General features: G+C 47.1%; 1 long non-coding RNA gene across 1 annotated transcript; it reads right to left on the bottom strand.

Moving 5' to 3' along the window:
- Positions 1 to 4,050: 4,050 nt before the first annotated feature.
- On the bottom strand, positions 4,051 to 7,781 carry LOC143443784 (uncharacterized). Its single transcript, XR_013113071.1, has 2 exons — positions 4,299 to 7,781; positions 4,051 to 4,221 (listed from the first exon to the last, which is right to left on the bottom strand). It is a non-coding gene; the product is annotated as an uncharacterized LOC143443784 (long non-coding RNA).
- Positions 7,782 to 17,614: the final 9,833 nt, after the last annotated feature.

The raw sequence follows: 17,614 nt of genomic DNA, 5'->3' as shown, positions 1-17,614 counted from the left end.
ATTAACCATCCTAGCCCCATGCCTGCACAGGAATGCCCGGGGAATCTGCACAGAGCTCTTTCTGGAGTTCCAGCTGTCTGAGACATGCTGAGAGCATCTCTTTTGAGACTTTGGCTAGATGCCCACGGTGGCCTCAGTGACCTGTAGTTGGGGAAAGACAGGAGCTAAGTCAACAGCCTGGGCGGCTACCCCTGCCCTCCCAAGCTGTGGGTTATGTAATACACTTGGCAGGAGACGCTCCATACCACCCTCCCCTGCTACAGCCTCCTCTGCCCACACTCCTGGGAGCCAGCCCAGCCTCTGCGCTGGTTCCAAATTTCCTCTCCCTCTGTTGTCTTTACTTTCTGTTTTCCTGTCTCTCCCCTTTTCCTTCTTTACATCCATCTCAATTTTATAATATTTAAGAATTCAAACTTGAGGATCTTTCTACCGTTATACACCATCCCCAAACTGAAATTGGTACTTTGACAAGTGGGACTGAACCTTGACACTGAGGCTTCCCCAAAAGTCTCGCCTCGGTGACCACAGGTTGAAATAGCCTAGACCTTCACGAGCACGCTGAAGGCGGTTTCTTAGCTGCCCTGCTAGTGCAAGAAATAAAGCAGTTTGCAGACACCAAACTCGGGGTAGGGAAGATGATGGTTCAGTAGCTAAAGGCGCTTGCTGCCAAATCTGATGACCTGAGTTAAATCCCGGAGATCTACACGGTAGGAGAAAACCAATTCCCCAAAGTTGTACACACACACACACACACACACACACACACACACACACACACACACTTTTAAAACATCAGACTCCCTTCACTCCTTAAAGCACAGTTTCCTCCCTCAGAAGAGCCTCTGTAATTAATCAGGACCAACTACAGTTGCAGGTCTTCACTGTTTGCAGGCAGGAGAGTGCACTCTGTGAGCCACGCAGTGTTCACGCCCTGGAAAAAAGTGAGACTTCCTGTCTCTTTTCTCTCTTCTCTCCTCCTCTTCATCTTCTTCCTCCTCTTCTCCTCCTCTCTCTCTCTCTCTCTCTCTCTCTCTTCCCTCCTTCCCTCTCCCTCCCTTTCTCCTCTCTCTGTCTCTCCCACCTCAACCCACCCAAATAAAGTAGTTCTCCTGTTTTTAAACCTAAAATGAATACACAAGGCAAGATTGGCAGGACAGAACAGGTAAAGCTCTTGTAGCTAAACATGCTGACCTGCCTTTCATCTCCAAGATCCACATGGTGACAGAGAGAAACCAGCTCTCACAAGCTGTCCTCTGACGGCCACCTCCACTGTGATATAAGCATTCACACATACATATGCACATGCAAATAATAAATAAATAGTAAAGAAAACATGAAAATGGTAAATACATGAAGCTATAGATGGCTTGAACTATACCCAGCTATTGTTCTGACCCTGGCAGCAGCACACACTGCCCATCACAAGTGTTTGTACAGAGCAGGGAATTCTGGTTTGAATCCACTGATAGCACTGTGTGTGTGTGTGTGTGTGTGTGTGTGTGTGTGTGTGTGTGTGTGTGGAGACTAGGCACCATAGTCACCCCAGAACTCTGTTTCTATAGCTTCCTTAAAGATAGCCTGCAGTTTTGATACATGTTATCTTTCTTTAAAGAGCTAGTTTTAAAGTTTCTTTTTATTTTATGTGTATGAGTGTTTGTTTACAGGCATGCTTGTGTATCACGCACACTGGGCACCCCTAGAGGCTAGAAGAGGCTTCCTTGGAACCAGCATTATAGATGGCTGTGAGCCACTCTGTGGGTCCTCTGAAGGAGCAGCTAACTGCAAAGCCATCTCTCCAGCACCTCCCCCCCCCCCCACTTCAGTTTAAAATACCTGAGTTTGGGGCTGGGGAGATGCAGTCAGTGATGTGTTTGTCCTGCAAGCATGAAGACCTGACATCAATTCCCCCGAAACTCACATTTAAAAAGGCATGGTGGGATACATTTGTAATCCCAGCACTGGGTAGACAGAGACAGGAGGACCCTGGGGCTTGCTGGCTATCCAGTTTAGAAAAGCTGTGAGCTCCAGGGGCAGTGAAACCCTGTGTCAGAGAAAAAGGTGGAGAACAGCTGAAGGAAACATTTTATGGATGTTAATCTCTGGTACACACACACACACATACACACACAGACACACACAGACACACACAGACACACGAGTTGTCTTCAGTCTTTGACTATTAGTTCCCCTTGTGGTTGGTATGTCTTGAGAGTATAGCTCAATGGTTAGGCTTTTATTAACTACTCGTTCACACACACACACACACACACACACACACACACACACACACACTATCTCTGTTGTAGACAGGAGCACAGCTGAAGCTAATTTCTTGTTAAGTCAAATACTACTCACAATGCTTATATAAAAACACCAGGAACCCTCACTTTTGTTACCTAGGTATAGCACTGGATTATTATGTGACAATGTCAAACAACATTGGTTTATTTAAAAAAAAAAAAAAAACACTTTCATAAGAAAAACTGAAGCACACATGCATGGATCAATATAGCTTTAAATATGCCATAGGTATTTACTTACAGAATCTCCCAGGTGTCAATTTTCTAAGGGATTTCACTCACAATTTCATGTGAGTGAACTTAGATTTGAATACCTCTAGGCAGCAACATATAAACTCCTAGCCTGTGGTGTGGGCCGTGCGAGACTCCAGGCAGCTTAACCTGCTGAGCTGCGGCGTTCTTCCTTGGAAGGGGGTGTGACACCTATGCCCCATGGGACAGACAAAGACGTCCACAGTGCTCATTAAATACCACTCATTCTCATTTTCTTCAGTCAGGGCGAGCGGCTAAGTCACAAAAATGTGCTTGTCATGCAAGCATGAGGACCCGAGCCCTAAGCCTGGAGCTAAGGTAAGGTAAGGAGCTGGAGCCGTAGAACCTCAGTTAAGAGCACTGGTTGCTTCCCTAGAAGGCCTGAATTTGGTTCCCAGCACCTGTCGTGAGGCTCACAACCATGGCTAACTCTTGTATATGGACACCCGACTGGCCTCTTCTGCCTCCTATAGGCATGAGGTATGTAAGTGGTGCACAGTTAGTTATACATGCAGGGAAAACACCCATAAACCTCAGGAAGACCCCCGGGCTGCTGGCTGGCTTGCCTAACCTAATGCGTGAGTCTCAGGTAAATGAGAGACTCTGTGTCAAAAAACAGGAAGGGTAGTTCTCATGGTTAACCTCTGACCTCTGCATGCACATGTATATGCTTGCACCCACATGAACTCAAACACACACATACACAGACACACAATAAATGAATGAATCAATAGGAAATGGGGATCTATTTACATGTTCTCGTGTGTGTGTGTGTGTGTGTGTGTGTGTGTGTGTGTGTGTGTGTGTATGTGTACAGATGCACATAGGAGTGCAGGTGCCCACGGAGGCCAGAGGCATTAGAACCCTCTGGAAGCAGAGTTATGGGTGATTGTAAGCCACTGGACTTGGGTACTTGGAATCGAACTCAGGTCTTCTGCAAGAGCAGCAATCTCCATTAAACCACGGAACCAACTCTCTAGCTCCTACTTACATGTTCTTACTAAATTCTTTAAAACATTGAGAATGGAGTCTGTCTTAGTTATGGTTTTACTACTGTGAACCTAAACCATGACCAAGGCAATCCTTATAAGGACAATATTTCATTGGGGCTGGCTCACAGGTTCAGAGGTTCAGTTCATTATCAGCAAGGTGGGAACATGGCAGCATCCAGGCAGGCATGGTGCAGGAGGAGCGGAGAGTTCTACATCTTCATCTGAAGGCTGCTGGCATGTCCAGGCAGCTAGGATGAGGGTCTTAAGCCCCACACCCATAGTGACACACCTACTCCAACAAGGCCACACCTACTCCAACAAGGCCACACCTCCTCCATCAAAGCCACAACTCCTCCATCAGAGCCATACCTACTCCAACAGGGCCACGCCCTCTAATAGCGCCACTCCCTGTGGCGACCGTCACAGAGTCAAATCCAAACCACATGTAGCTGTACACATTTTCTAGAATTATCTGCAGTGCTTTCTGAAGGGATGACAGGAAAACAATCGAGTGACATTTTATTTAGCATGATGTAGTGCCGTGGTCTCTGCACAAAGTGACCTTCGCTGCTTATGAGCTCCTTCCTCATCTTTACTGCAACAAATCATTGTGGTGGAAGGAGACCTTGATGGGGTCACGTGGCTCGGAAGGGCAACCTGTAGATGAGCGCAGGCATCTTGCAGGACAGGGAAGAAGGTCTCGTTAGCTGATGTTGATGGCTGTTACACATCCCACCCAATGGATCTGTCTTACCTCTTTTTTATGTCAGGGCTTCAGTAGCTGGGACACTTCCTCTGTCTCTGTTATCACGTCCCAGACTCGCAGCCAGCTTAAGCGTACAAACCAGGAACAACCAGGTACATATCCCAAAGTGTGGCAGGGACTTTGCACGTCGAAACTGTGGCCTCCACATGCGGCACGGATAATCTTGCTGAGCAATTTGTGCAGTGGCTGGTGTATCTGGAGATTAGTGCTGGTATCTGAATCTCCTAATGTAAGTTCTGGAAAGCCCAGTGAATTCAAGCAGGATATGCAATGCAAGATGGAGAGCCAAAGGGCTCATCCATACTCAGAGAAGCAGATCCATTCTTCTGTTAACTCCCAGTGTGTGCTGGGTAGTGGAGAGGTAGAAAAAGCATAGCCTAGTAGCAGAGGCTGGACCATCATGTATTAGGTTCTGAGTCCCATCCCCACCAGGCAAAAAAAAGCAAGTCAGCATACTACCAGTGTTCTAATAACCTGAGGTCATGGTTTTATGAAAGAGAATTCCTAGGAAGAAGCTGTGTCTGCAAAGGCTGACTGACTGGAGCCTTCCTGATGGGAGGACGTTGGAAAGTTGATGCTCTAGAGTCTAATTACAATGTATCCTTGCTTGCTTCTGTCAGACTAACATCCCATGACTAATGGTGGGTTAGAATCTTTAGGGATGTATTAACAAGCCTATTCGCCACCAATCAAAGGGCTAATAATACTGAGGCCTGTAGCTAAGGTTTCTCCTTGGCTGTAACCTGTCTCTGGGATGTTCTGCCCATGTGTTTGAAAAATAACCTTGGTTTATTACTGTTCTGATGAGTAATGTTAGCATACAAACAACATGAAATGATGTACATATTAGAAGACAGAGTCTGGGGTGACCTAAATCTGTGTTCCTGAGCCAGTCACTTGTATTTGGCTCTAGAATGAACTACTTCTTATGCCTGCTCAGGTGAGAGGTGTTTTGTGTTCAGTTGTTAGGGCCGGAGCCTGCAGCCCTAACAAGCTAGGGTCAGTTACCATTCTCAACAGACCAACTGAGGAGACACATGTTAGTGAAAAGCAGAGAGAGGAGATTTAGTCATCGTGGCCAAAAGCAGAAAGAGATTTAGTCACCATGGCCAAAACAGGAAGAGAAACAGGGAAGCCCCTGCTTCTGTGTCCATCTTTGAGGTCCTGACATGAGGTTTAGATCTCAATAGCAGGAAAAAGCTCTGAATAGCTAGGCAGGCCTGGTCAAGGTATGGTCCTGGCCATCACTGACCCAGCATTGTCTGGGATGCAGGCTACCTTCACAAGTCTGCCTACACTGTGCAAAATCTTTCCTTGGGAAACAATCTCCCCTTCCGGTGGACACCTGTGCCCAGCAGGAGATTCCTGGGGAGATTCTAATGCCTTAGAGTTTATTGTTTTGTCATCTGAGGGCAGAGGGGAGAGGCACAAGGACCTCTTTAGAAAATCTTTATTCCCGCCAGAACTGTTACACTGAGGAACCAAAGGAGAACAGAGTTGAGTCTGCTGACTGGAGCTGGTAGTGTGGGTGAGGTGAGGGCGGGAGAGTTGGGGACAGGCAGTGGACTGAAGAGGTCTTAGGGATGTGATTAGGACAACAGCTCACAAGGTAGAAAAGAGTCTGGAGCAGGGCTGCGGGGAGCAGAGCATTCTGAGAGAGAACAGAGAGGATTCTGAGCAGTGTGGAGACCTGGAGCGTCCAAGGAAAGCAGAGAAGTGGGTGGCGGGCTGTGTTACACACGGTGGGATGAAGAGGGTGGCGGGCTGTGTTACACTCGGTGGGACAAAGCACCGAGTGAGAGAAGATAAGGGAGATGGAACTAGGGACTGCATGAGTCCCTCTCCCTTACCGCAGAGTGCACTTCCCCAGGAGGAAACTGGAGATCTATTGGAGAGACAGAGTCTGATGTGGAAAAGATCCCTTCCCAAGCTGGGGAGATGACTGTCAGAAGTGCTTACCAACAAGCACTGAGTTAGATCCCAGAAGCTGTGTTCTTGTTATAAGCAAGATATGACAGTATTCTGTTGTAATCTTATCTCTGGGGAGGTGGAGACATGTAATCCCTGTGGCTTGCTAACCAGTCGGGCTAGCCTATTTGGTCATCTGAGGAATGACAGCAGAGGTTGTCTTCTGGTCTCCACACACACATGTACCCACACACACGTGCACCTGCAAACATACAAACACACACACACATATATACACACAAACATTAAAATATATTTATGAGGACATATGCTAATCAAAGGCAACTCTGGTTCCATTTTGTAGAGGGCACTACAGCATCCTGGGACATGGCAGCCACAGGTCCTGGAAGCAGTCCTCCCAGGTTACAGTGGACAGCTGTATTTGCAAGTGCTTTACCAAGGCCTGGCAGAGTAAGCATTCTGCACGCACTGTCTCTTAGCCTCCAGAGAGCCTGCTGACCCTCATTGTGAAATGTGCTTTTGTCGCTCATGGAAGGCCTACAGGAAGTCACTGAGTGCCCAGGCACAGGACCCTTCAGCCCTCACCTTGTCATAACTCGGTTACTTGCTCACTGTTAGGTGTTGAATGCGGAGGAAGAGGTGCTGGTTCAAGAGGACTCTGAAACGAATTATTATTGGGGACTGGGAATTTATTAGAATTCTAGCACCAGGAACAGACAGACAGACAGGGGTGGTGGCAGGGGCTCCAAGGAGTGTTCAGGCACCACCACCAGAATCAGACAGCATGGTGGGGAGAGAGAATAGAGCCCACAGGGCAGAAGTGGGCTCTGCTCTTACATCTTCTGGGAATGGGGTGTGGGGGTGGGAAAGTTGACAGCCCAGCTCTCTGACTCCCAGGCAGGAGGCAAGGAAGAAAGTGGCAAGCAGGAGAGTGCCACTGATACCTGAACACCAAGATCCTTCAATATGAGCTAAAAGTGGGAAAACCCACCCACAGCATCCCAGGAGGGTGCCTGTCAGTCCTGCAGCAGGAGAACAGCTGCAAAGGAAAGGCTAGAGCCTAACCTTAATGTTTAATGTTACACTTGTCTGTCTGTCTGTCTGTCTGTCTGTCTGGTAGAGGGAGGGGAATATGCATACATGCTTGTAGAAATCAGTTCTCTCCTTCCACCATGTGGGTCCCAGTGATCCAATTCACTCTGGTTGTCAGGCTTGGTGGCAAATGTCTGATCCACTGGGTCATCTCATAGGTCCTCTTCTCAATAAGGTTTGAAGTGACATAAGGTCCTGTTGACTATGAAAGAATCTTTTCATTTTTTCAAAAGCCTGTCGGGAAAGCAGTAAACCTCCTCATCGCCTATCCTCATAACCTGAGGAATATAAATGATAGTATATTTTTTAAATGTGTGCGTATGCTTGTTTATATGTATACAGACATGCATGCATGTGTGTGTCCATGTGTGGGGGAGTCAGAGTAGCAGCTCTGATGCCACCCTCAGGAATGCCATCCAGGTCCTTTGAGACAAGGTCTCTAACTGGCCTGCAGCTCAGCTACTTGCCGACGTGATGCTGCTGGGCTGGAGCTGCAGGGATCCCCCAGCTCTGTCTGCCTCCCCTGAGCTGGGGCTGCAGGGATCCCCCAGCTCTGTCTGCCTCCCCTGAGCTGGGGCTGCAGGGATCCCCCAGCTCTGTCTGCCTCCCCAGAGCTGGGGCTACAGGGATCCCCCAGCTCTGTCTGCCTCCCCTGAGCTGGGGCTGCAGGGATCCCCCAGCTCTGTCTGCCTCCCCTGAGCTGGGGCTGCAGACATGTGCTATTATGCCTTGCATTCTAACGTGAGTTCTGGGTATCAAATTCAGGTCCCTCTACTTGGAATCCAGGAACTAGAAAATGCTACCCAAGCACCCTAACCTGAACCCCACCTCCAGCTTCTGTAGTTTTAAAAACATAACCAGTTCTTATTGCTTAAAGCCACTGCATTAATAATAATAAAAAAGGTTAAATCAGGTTTATATGTGTGCGTTTGTATGTTTAGCCATGTAAGTGCAGTACTCACAGAGACCAGATGAGGGGGGTCAGATCCCCTAAAACTGGAGTTACAGGTAGTAGTGAGCTGTATTGGTGGGCGCTGGGAACTGAACTCAGGTCTCTGTGAGAGCAGTATGCACTCTTAACCACTGAGCCATCCTGCCCCCACTTCCCAGTATCTTCTAATAAGACTTGTTCTTAGCTGGAAGCCTCTTCAGCTGTGGTACCCATATTAAACATCTACAGAGTGACAACGGAACTTGGACTGAACACACTGGGGGAGTCACCAGGCTGACCTGAACCCCACTCTTAGATTCTACTCTTAGCCCTGCCTCCACTCCCTGTCATCAGCCTGACATGGACTGAGAACATAGGGACATGGCACTTGGCTTTTATTCTGTTTTGCTACTCATGATGGCTAATTCTAACCGATAGTCCGATAGGATTTGTAACCACTTAGAAGACACACCTCTGGGCATCTGAGAGGCCAAGACTGAGGAGCAGAGAAAAGACCTGTCCTTAGGGCAGGTGCCATTGCCAGTGTAAGGCCCAAACATAAAGAGGTCCATGCACATTGTAGGTCCTCAAATGTTGTCAGAGTCTAAATGTCTATGGTTACACCTGGAGATTAGCGTTGCTCTCAACCCTGGCCAGAGAAGTTTCTTCCTGCAGCGGGCAGCCGTTAGTGCAGAGACTCCAAACTGGTTTAAGTACCAAGAGTAAGTGACCATTGAGTGCTCAGATCTGAAGAGGACACCTGTGCCAACATGCTCAAGGCTCAGGAAACAACTCAGAAGAGAGGCTGAAAGAAGGAAGGAGGAAGAGAGCCATGACATGTTGTCTTCAGGACATGGTGCACTCAGTGCACTGGTGAGCCTGCTACAGCCGTGGTAGCCTGCACATGCTCAGTCAGCATGCCAGCAGGCACCACTGTTTGCACTGAGTGGGTTACAAAAAAAAAAAAAAAAAAAAAAAAAAAAAAAAAGGAAAGGAAAGCTGAGGAGGAAGAGAAGATAAAAAGGAGAGTCATTTTGGGGTGTCTAAGGGAAGTAGAATGGGGAAGTTGGGGTTCAGATAAACAAAATATATTATTTACTTGCATAAAGTTGTCAAAGAATACAGAATGCTCTATTACTAAATAAATGAAAACAGAGGTCCAAGGAAGAAGCAGTGTTGCTCGCCTGCCTCTGCTTCTTGCTGGTAAATGCATCTACCCTGCTGTTGCTGTTGTCACTCCATCCTACACTGACATCAGAACCCAGCTTCTTCAGCCTCCCACTGTGGATGGAGGATCCCTCCAGGGATTCCCCCAGGTCCTCAGCTTCAGATGAGGCATGCAGCTTCCTGGAGTGAGTGTCTGCTGGCTTCCTAGCTTCTCCAGAATGGACGCAGCCATTATTGGATGGCCCAGCCTGTCATGTGAACCAATTTAGTAAATCTCTTTAAATAATATACATTCATTTTTTGTTCTTGGTTCTAATACACTGCCTAAGTGTGAAGTTTCTTAGTTGTCAAAGTGAGAGACAAGCATGGGGTTTTATACAAGGCACAGTCAACTGAATGGCCCCATTGTATTTGAGAACATTCAGCCTTCAGAAAGAAAAAAGGGATGTCCCCTTCTTTAGACTAATTCTCATATCCTTGCCAAGGGTGTCCCTGTGCCTCCAAAGCTCTGGTACCTGGGTACAAGAGGGCAGGTCCCAGACGCCCTGCTGGGCTGGGATTATCCTGCCATTGGTTAGGAAAGTGGTTTACCTTAGAGCCTCACAGATCTAAACAATGGAGGAGCACAGCTACAGCGTACAGGGAGGCATCGGGCTGGGAGCTTTTAGGACTAGCTCACGACCTTCAGTCTTCAGCTGTGACAAATGACCCTCAGCGTATAAGCATGGCATTCTGTAAAATGTTAGCTCATTTTCACATTCTAGAAGTCAGCAAGATGGCGGCTGGGGAGGATGGCTCAGTGGACAAGTGCTTGCTGTACTCCTGAGAGGCCAGGTGGGGTCCCCAGCACCTATGTAAAGTCAGGAATAGTGGTGCACACCTGCAACCCCAGTACAGGAAGTGAGGTGGAGGTAGGTAGAGCTCCCTGGTCAGTGAGTCTAGCCAATCAGTGAACACCAGGTTCAAAAATAGAGGTAGGCACCTCATGTCAACTTCTGTCCCCTCCACAGGCTCTCACACACACTTGCACACACATATGCACACACACAAGCGATAACAGAGACATAATACAGAAGTTGTGCTACAGCTTTAGAATAATCAGGTCCTGGCTTTTAAAGTAAATCGAACATTAGACACTAGCCATCCCGCCACCATTTCTGAGCACTGGCAATTGCCACCACAGTCACTAGCTAAAGGATTTGACTTTGAGCTAAAGAACTTCAAGGCCAGCCACTCGCAGGTGGGCCAACCACCCACTCTAGGTGATGAATAGGTGACTCATAAGCTCTGCCCACAGCTTCCGGTCCTTAGCAGACTCTGCTGCCACCTGGTGGCCGACAAAGGGCAGACGGGCACCAAGTGTGGGCTAAAAGTGCAGGAAGGTACGATCACTGGAGGACACAAGCTCCATGGATCAGTGGTGGGGCAGTTAATGGCTGATCCTGAGCTGTGGATCTAGAAGATTCAAACTTCGAAAATTAACCTTGAAAGACTATTCTACCCAGAAACCACATTTGGTCTCTCTCTGTAACCATTTGTTTTATACCTGCACAGAGGAAGTGTCAATTGTTCTGCTGTTTGAAGGAGCCTACTGTTCCTAACTGGAAAACAGAGCAGTCAGAAAAGCAGATATTAGGTTATGTGCTCTGGGTCACCTGCATCCAGGTATAATGTGTGCAGAAAAGGAAAGGTAAAGGCGAGAGATTCTTGGAAAACCACAAGAGTCCTTCCTGCGCTCTGAGAACATCTGGGCCATTGCAGAGCTGAGAGTTTGACTGGCAGACACTGGCAAGCAGGGTGGTGGATGTGCCTACCTCACCGGAAGTCCCGGCATCAGGAGTGCCTGCTTGTGTAGGTTAAAACATTTTGTTCAGCAGCTACAGGTTCTTTTGTGCGTGTATATACGGGCATGTATATGGTGTGGTGTGGTGTGGTGTGTGTGTGTGTAGTGTTCATGTGTGTGCACGTGTGCATGGGAGTGCACATTCTCGTGTGTGCATGCATGTCTATGCCCATGGGGAGGACAGAGGTCAATATCAGGCTTCTTTCTCAATCACTCTTTACCTGATCTTTCTTTTTGAAAGACTTACTTTTTGTAATTGTTTAGGTATGTGCATGGGGACATAGGTGCCCTTAAATGCCAGAAGAGAGTGTCAAGTTCCTTGGAATTAGAGTTTCAGGCATTTGTGAGCCATCTACCACAGGTTATGGAATGCAGGCTCACATCCTGTGGAAAAGCAATACATGCTATTAACTTCAGAGCCGTCTCTCCAGACCTTCTGTCTTGCTCTCTGAAATACTGTCTTTCTTTCACTGAACCCAGAGTTCCCTGGTTTGGCCTGGCTGGCTGGCCAGTAAGCTGCAGGAACCTTTATGTCCCTGCCTTCCTAGCAGTGGAATTATAGACACACACCACCATGCCTGGCTTTTTTTTTTTTTTTTTTTTTTTTTAAATGTGGATGCTACGGCTGAGAACCCAGGTCTTCATGCTTGTGTGACAAGTCCCCTACCAAGTGAACCATCTCCCCAGCCCCAGTGTGCACACTCGGGTGCAGTGAAATTAATGTTGTTAATGAAGCATAGATGTGCCAGAATCACATATGTGTGCTATCCACTTTGCTATCCGGAGGTCAGCACAGACATCCCACTTAACGGAGTGGAAGACTGAGGCTTCTGCTCCATCAAGGTCAGACCTCTAGGTTAGTAGTGGTGGGTGCTGGCTCTTCTTGCTGCTGCTGCCTGGCTGCAGAGTGGATGTTCCTTCCTTCTCCTCACGCTGGCCTAAAGCAAACACAGTAAGACAAATAACTCGGCGCACACAGAAGTGCACCATCTGCCTTTTGTAATCTGTATAATTTTTAATGTCACCACAAGTTCACTTCTAGGTCACTTCTAAGCAACTAACTTTGCTCTAAGGTGAGTGAGGGAGACTGCACAGTAATGAGGACAGTCCTAGAAGCTACCGTTGAGTTCTCTGCTCTGCTTTCCAGGGACGTTCGAAAGGAAACAGATGACAATCTAGGACACTTACCCTTCCTTGGGTGGATAATCAGAATAATGTTTTGTTTTCTGGCTGGAAAAAAAAAAATGTCCTCACAAGGCACAGGACCGCCTCTGGGCACACAGGGAACTTCTGGGCAGAGAAGTGCATCTGATATCCAGAGATGCAGATATAGCCCCTTTGGGAGGGAGTCAGGGATCATCTGTGCCTCCCTGTCTCTCTTTTGTAGACAAGGTCTCATGAAGCCCAGGCTGACCTGGTTACATTAAGGATGACTCTGACTTTCTGGTCCTCCTGCCTCCATCTTCCAAGTGCTGGGATTATAGACATGCACCACCACGCCCAGTTTTCATGGTGCTGGGGACCATACCCCTGGTTTCATGTGGTCCCTCCACACAATTCCTAATCATGTTTTCTCAACTCCTTTTGAAATACATAAGCATTCAGGAACACTGAGCGTTTTTCTCCAGGGCCCAGTCTATATAAGTTCATGAAGCTGATTATATAAATATGTTCCTTCTATACAGACCCACTGCATTATTTTGCTTTAAAATGAATGTCAGAAACCTGCTGAACTTTGTTTTAAAATCCAAACCCAATCTCCAAGTCATTATTTCATGCCAGAAAGACTTGAAGTCAGAGAGTTTGTAGCAGAAAGGTGGCAGGGGATGGCCACCTACGACCTCTAAGCTTCCTCAGCTTTGGCTGAAGGTGGTGTGTGTGTGTGTGTGTGTGTGTGTGTGTGTGTGTGTGTGTGTGTGTGTGTGAAGGTCAGAGGACAATTTGAAGAAATCAGTCCTCTCTTTCTACCACTTAGGTCTTGATGAACAATCTGAGGTCATCAAGCTTGGTCACGCACACACCTTTAATCTACTAAGCTATCTCACTGGCCCACCTGGGTTTTCCTTAAAATAAATATTTTATTTTACATATATGTGTGTGTGCCTAAGTGTATGTATGTGCGCCACATGCATATAGGAGCCCACAGAGGTGGGAAGAGGGTGTTGAATTACCTGAAACTGGAGTTATGAACAGTTATGAGCCACCATGTGGGTGCTGGGAACTGAACCCTGGTCCTCTGGAAGAGCAGCCAGTGAGTGCTCTTAACCACTGAGCCATGTCTCCGGTTCATCATCTGGTTCTCTTAACTGAGTTCTGGGAATCTTCACTCAGGTCCTTGGGCTTGTGTCACAGGAACATTACCTACTGAATCACACTCTACCTTTGCTTATTTCAAACAGTCATACAGCACCATTTGGAACCCAAAGTGGATTTTCTCCATCTTCAGCCTGGCTGCCTACAAAAGTCATTATTGTCTTAGTACTCACTCAGAGCAGCACAGAACAGGGCAGGCCACACTCTATAACACACCATGTGAGCAGGGTGACGCGTATCCCAGGTGCCTCACCTAGGCCATTATACACTGTATAATCTCTCAAAGAAAGAGATGAGTCTCCAAAGGCCATTACCTAAATTCTTACGTTCACGTTCTCACCTAAAATGCACATTTGGGAACAGGAGGCTGATCTAAGGTCTGATTCATTGGATAAACGTTTCAGATAGAAAAAAAAAAAATGACAGGCATGGCTTCTCCTCTATACCTGCACTTCCCAGGATGCCGGAAGCACAGAGTGAAGGGGATGGGAAGAGGAAAGTCACAGATGTCATACTGCGGGGTCACTGTGAGATACAGGGTGATAAAGCCTGCAGAGCCCAAAGCCGCTTGTCCCGATGGTGGAGTTCAAATCACCGTTGAATCAAGTAAGAACATTTTCCTATTGAACTAGTGCTCCCAATCAGATTGAGACTTTCTGAGAAAAACATGAGGTGAAACAGCCATCACGAGCTGAGCCTGTCCCCCAAAAATACACATAATGAGAGAAAGATGACAGAGGTCCAGCTGTCTGGGGTCAGGGAGATGGTCCACCCAGTATAGCACTTGCTGGACAAGCATGAGGACTCAAGTTCAAGTCCCCAGGACCCATGTAAAGCCAGTGGCATCAGAGCCCTGTCTACATCTCAGTAATCATACAGTGCAATGGAATACAAAGACAGAAGCATTTCCCAGAAACATGCAGGCCAGCTGGCTTAGGCATCAAAAGCAGCAAACAAGAGAAGCCCTGTCAAAATATGGCGGACGGTGCAGACTGACATCGTTCACTAGGGAAGAGGAGACAGGTGGATCCCTAGGGCTCCAAGGTCACAGCCTAATTGGCTAATTCCAGCCCAATGATGGAACCTATTTGTTGTTCTCAGCCTTCACATGCATATGCACATGTGTGCACTCATACCCCCGACATGCACACACAACCTCACATGACCATGTATGCACACGGTTGTGCACACACAGTTGCTCAGACATAGCTGTGTTTGAACTGCTCTGCCTACTAAGAAAATAAGGCCTCTTGGAGCCTGCCACCAATGACAAATGCATTGTCAGAAGTGGTATGCCCTGCCCCCTCCTCCTGTCCTCCAGAGAGTCCAGGCTGGGCCACATCCTTGGGTATTACATACAGACAGGATCACTGCCATTGCATATATCAGAAAAAGCATTGAAATAGACATGTCTGCTGTGAAGAGAGCCCCCCAGGGTCGCACAACCCACGTGGCTAGTGGCAGGGCCTGTGAGTGAGTTCCTCTGACACAGGAAGAGAGGACAAGTTCTTCCCACTGAGGATGGCAGTGATGGGCGTTAAGTCCTGTGGTGAGCATGGTTGGAAGCTGCCTGCTGGTACAGGGTAGACAACATTCCTGTTATGTTTTCTGAGTGCCCGGTGCTGCTGATGTCAAAACATCTCCGAAAGTGAGGTATGAAGCCGGAAGCAATGTGCATGTTTGGACATGTGTGTGTACTCTGAACATGGCAGTCACAGGACAGCATGCAGAAAGTGATTTTCTCCTTCTACCATGTGGGTCCTGGGGATCAAACTCAAGAAACCAAGCTTGGCAGCAAACACCTTTACCTACTGAGCCATCTCGCTCGCCCCATGTGTGCATATTCCATTGACCCAGACAACTCAGTTCTTGCAATGTAAACAAAAAGAAAACCTCTAATCAGATTTTGTGCCCAGGCAAGTGGCTCAATATCTCTGAGGGTCAGAGTCCTTTGCTCCAAAATGAAGTTGTGGCATCTGAGACAGGTCTTTGCGAAAACCATGTCACATGTGGTGAGAACTCACTTTGTGTCAAGCCCTGGCTGTTAAGGGACCTTCAGAGAGTGTCTCATGTGACACTAATTTGTGCACATGTATATTGCATAAGTCTTGTTACTGTGACAACTCTTGCACTGTGGTCCCTGTTGTCTTCTCCACGGGGAAAGCAAGCTCCCTTCATGCCCCAGCACAGCTCTACAGTGGGGCCAAACAACTGATGTCCAACTGTAGGGACTGGAACGAAGCCTCCCGACTGTATTTAGAATTATAACTTCTGGCTGCCGAGATGGCTCAGCAGTTGTGGGTGCTCACTGCCAGCTGTGAGGACCTGGGTTGGATCCCTCAGTCTCATGTGGTAGAAGAAAACTGAGTCCCACAAGTTGTCTTCTGATTTGCATATACCAACCATCACATATAACACACGCAAACACACATACAGTACGTATGCACACGCACTTGTGCACATGCGCACACAGTAATAAAATATAATCTTTAAAAACCTATTTATGTACCAAATGACATGTGTGCTCCCCCACCTCAGCCTTCTAAGTACTTGGGACTATAGGCACATGCCAGTATACCTGCACTATGCCTATATTCTTAATTATATATGCAGGAAATGTCTGGTACAGAATGGTGAGAAAGAAACTGACCTTAGGATAAGGGAATTCAGGAGGCAGGGATGTGGCTCAGCTGGTGTCGTCACCCATGAGGACTTGGGTTCAGTCTCCTGTGCCAGTATTGAACAGGAGATGACGACATATGTCTGGAATCCCAACACGTGGGAGGGAAGGGCAGAAAGATCAGGAGTTCAAGTTCATTCTTGGTTACAAAACGAGTTTAAGGCTAGCCTAGGCTACAATATATATTATATATATTTATAATACTATAAATGCAATTGTATATAAAATCATGTATATGTCACCTCCAAGATGGTTTCTAAAAAGTAAATATTACTTGTAAAACTTAAAACACATAAAATGAGTACTAAAATATTAATATAGAAAGAAACAATTCAGAAGGATATAGCAAAATGTTCATATGTTCATGACATTTACCTGACTGGTTTCACTGCTGCTGCTGCTGCTGCTGCCACCGCCTCCGATGCTGTTTTTTAAGTTATCTGTATATATAGTAAATGCTCTTTTACTGATTTTGAGTACAGATATAATCTGGTAAAATGAAGCCTTGTAGACAAGACTCTTTGTGCCTTTGCTTCCTGCCCCTGGCTTCCTCCTGTGTGTCCTTTGTGCACGTATATGTTGCATAAATTATATGTCTTGTTGGTGTGACAAAATTCCCAACAAAAGCAACTTAAGGGAGGAAGAGTTTAAAAGGCTCAGTTTCAAGGGCACAGTCCATCATGGTGGGGAAGGCACGGCAGCTGCTCACATCACACGCACAGTCAGGGAGCAGAGAGCAGAGTTCTGTGCTCTGCTCACTTTACCCTTTATTCTCAGTCCAGGACCCCAGCCCATGGGATCATGCTGTCTACAGCGAGTGTGGGTCTTCTCATCATAGTTAACCAAGTCTAGAAACTCAGACATGCCCGGAAATTTGTCTCCTAAGTGATTCTAGATCCAGTCAGAGTGACAATCAATACTGGCCATCCTAGCAACCACAGTATTTGCATACAGCTTGTGGGAGTGAGTTCTTTCTCATCACCATGCAGTCCCTGGGATTGAACTCAGGTCATCAGGCTTGGCAGCAAGTGCCTTTACCCACCAAGCCTCATATCACTGGCCCAATGTGCTTTCAAGAGACTTTTATCACATTTGTTTGAGACCTCTGCAATTTCATTCACCATTATGTCTCAGACTCCATGTCAATGAATGACATGATGTCCTCACTGCTGCTTAACTAGGAATCTAGAACAGAGACACACAGGACAGATGGCCTCTCTAGGCTCAGGTTGCTCACGGTTCCCTATTTTTAACTCTACAATGAATTCTCTCCATAGAGATTTCTTAGGAAAAGGCTCCAAGAATCGGAACTTCTGGGTCCCTTGTAATTTGCAGTTATTTCATCAGAC

Source organism: Arvicanthis niloticus, chromosome 10 (genome assembly GCF_011762505.2).
Source record: "Arvicanthis niloticus isolate mArvNil1 chromosome 10, mArvNil1.pat.X, whole genome shotgun sequence".
Classification (NCBI taxonomy): domain Eukaryota; kingdom Metazoa; phylum Chordata; class Mammalia; order Rodentia; family Muridae; genus Arvicanthis; species Arvicanthis niloticus.
The sequence above is the reverse complement of the archived record's forward strand: the minus strand, read 5'-3'. Positions and strand labels throughout refer to the sequence as shown.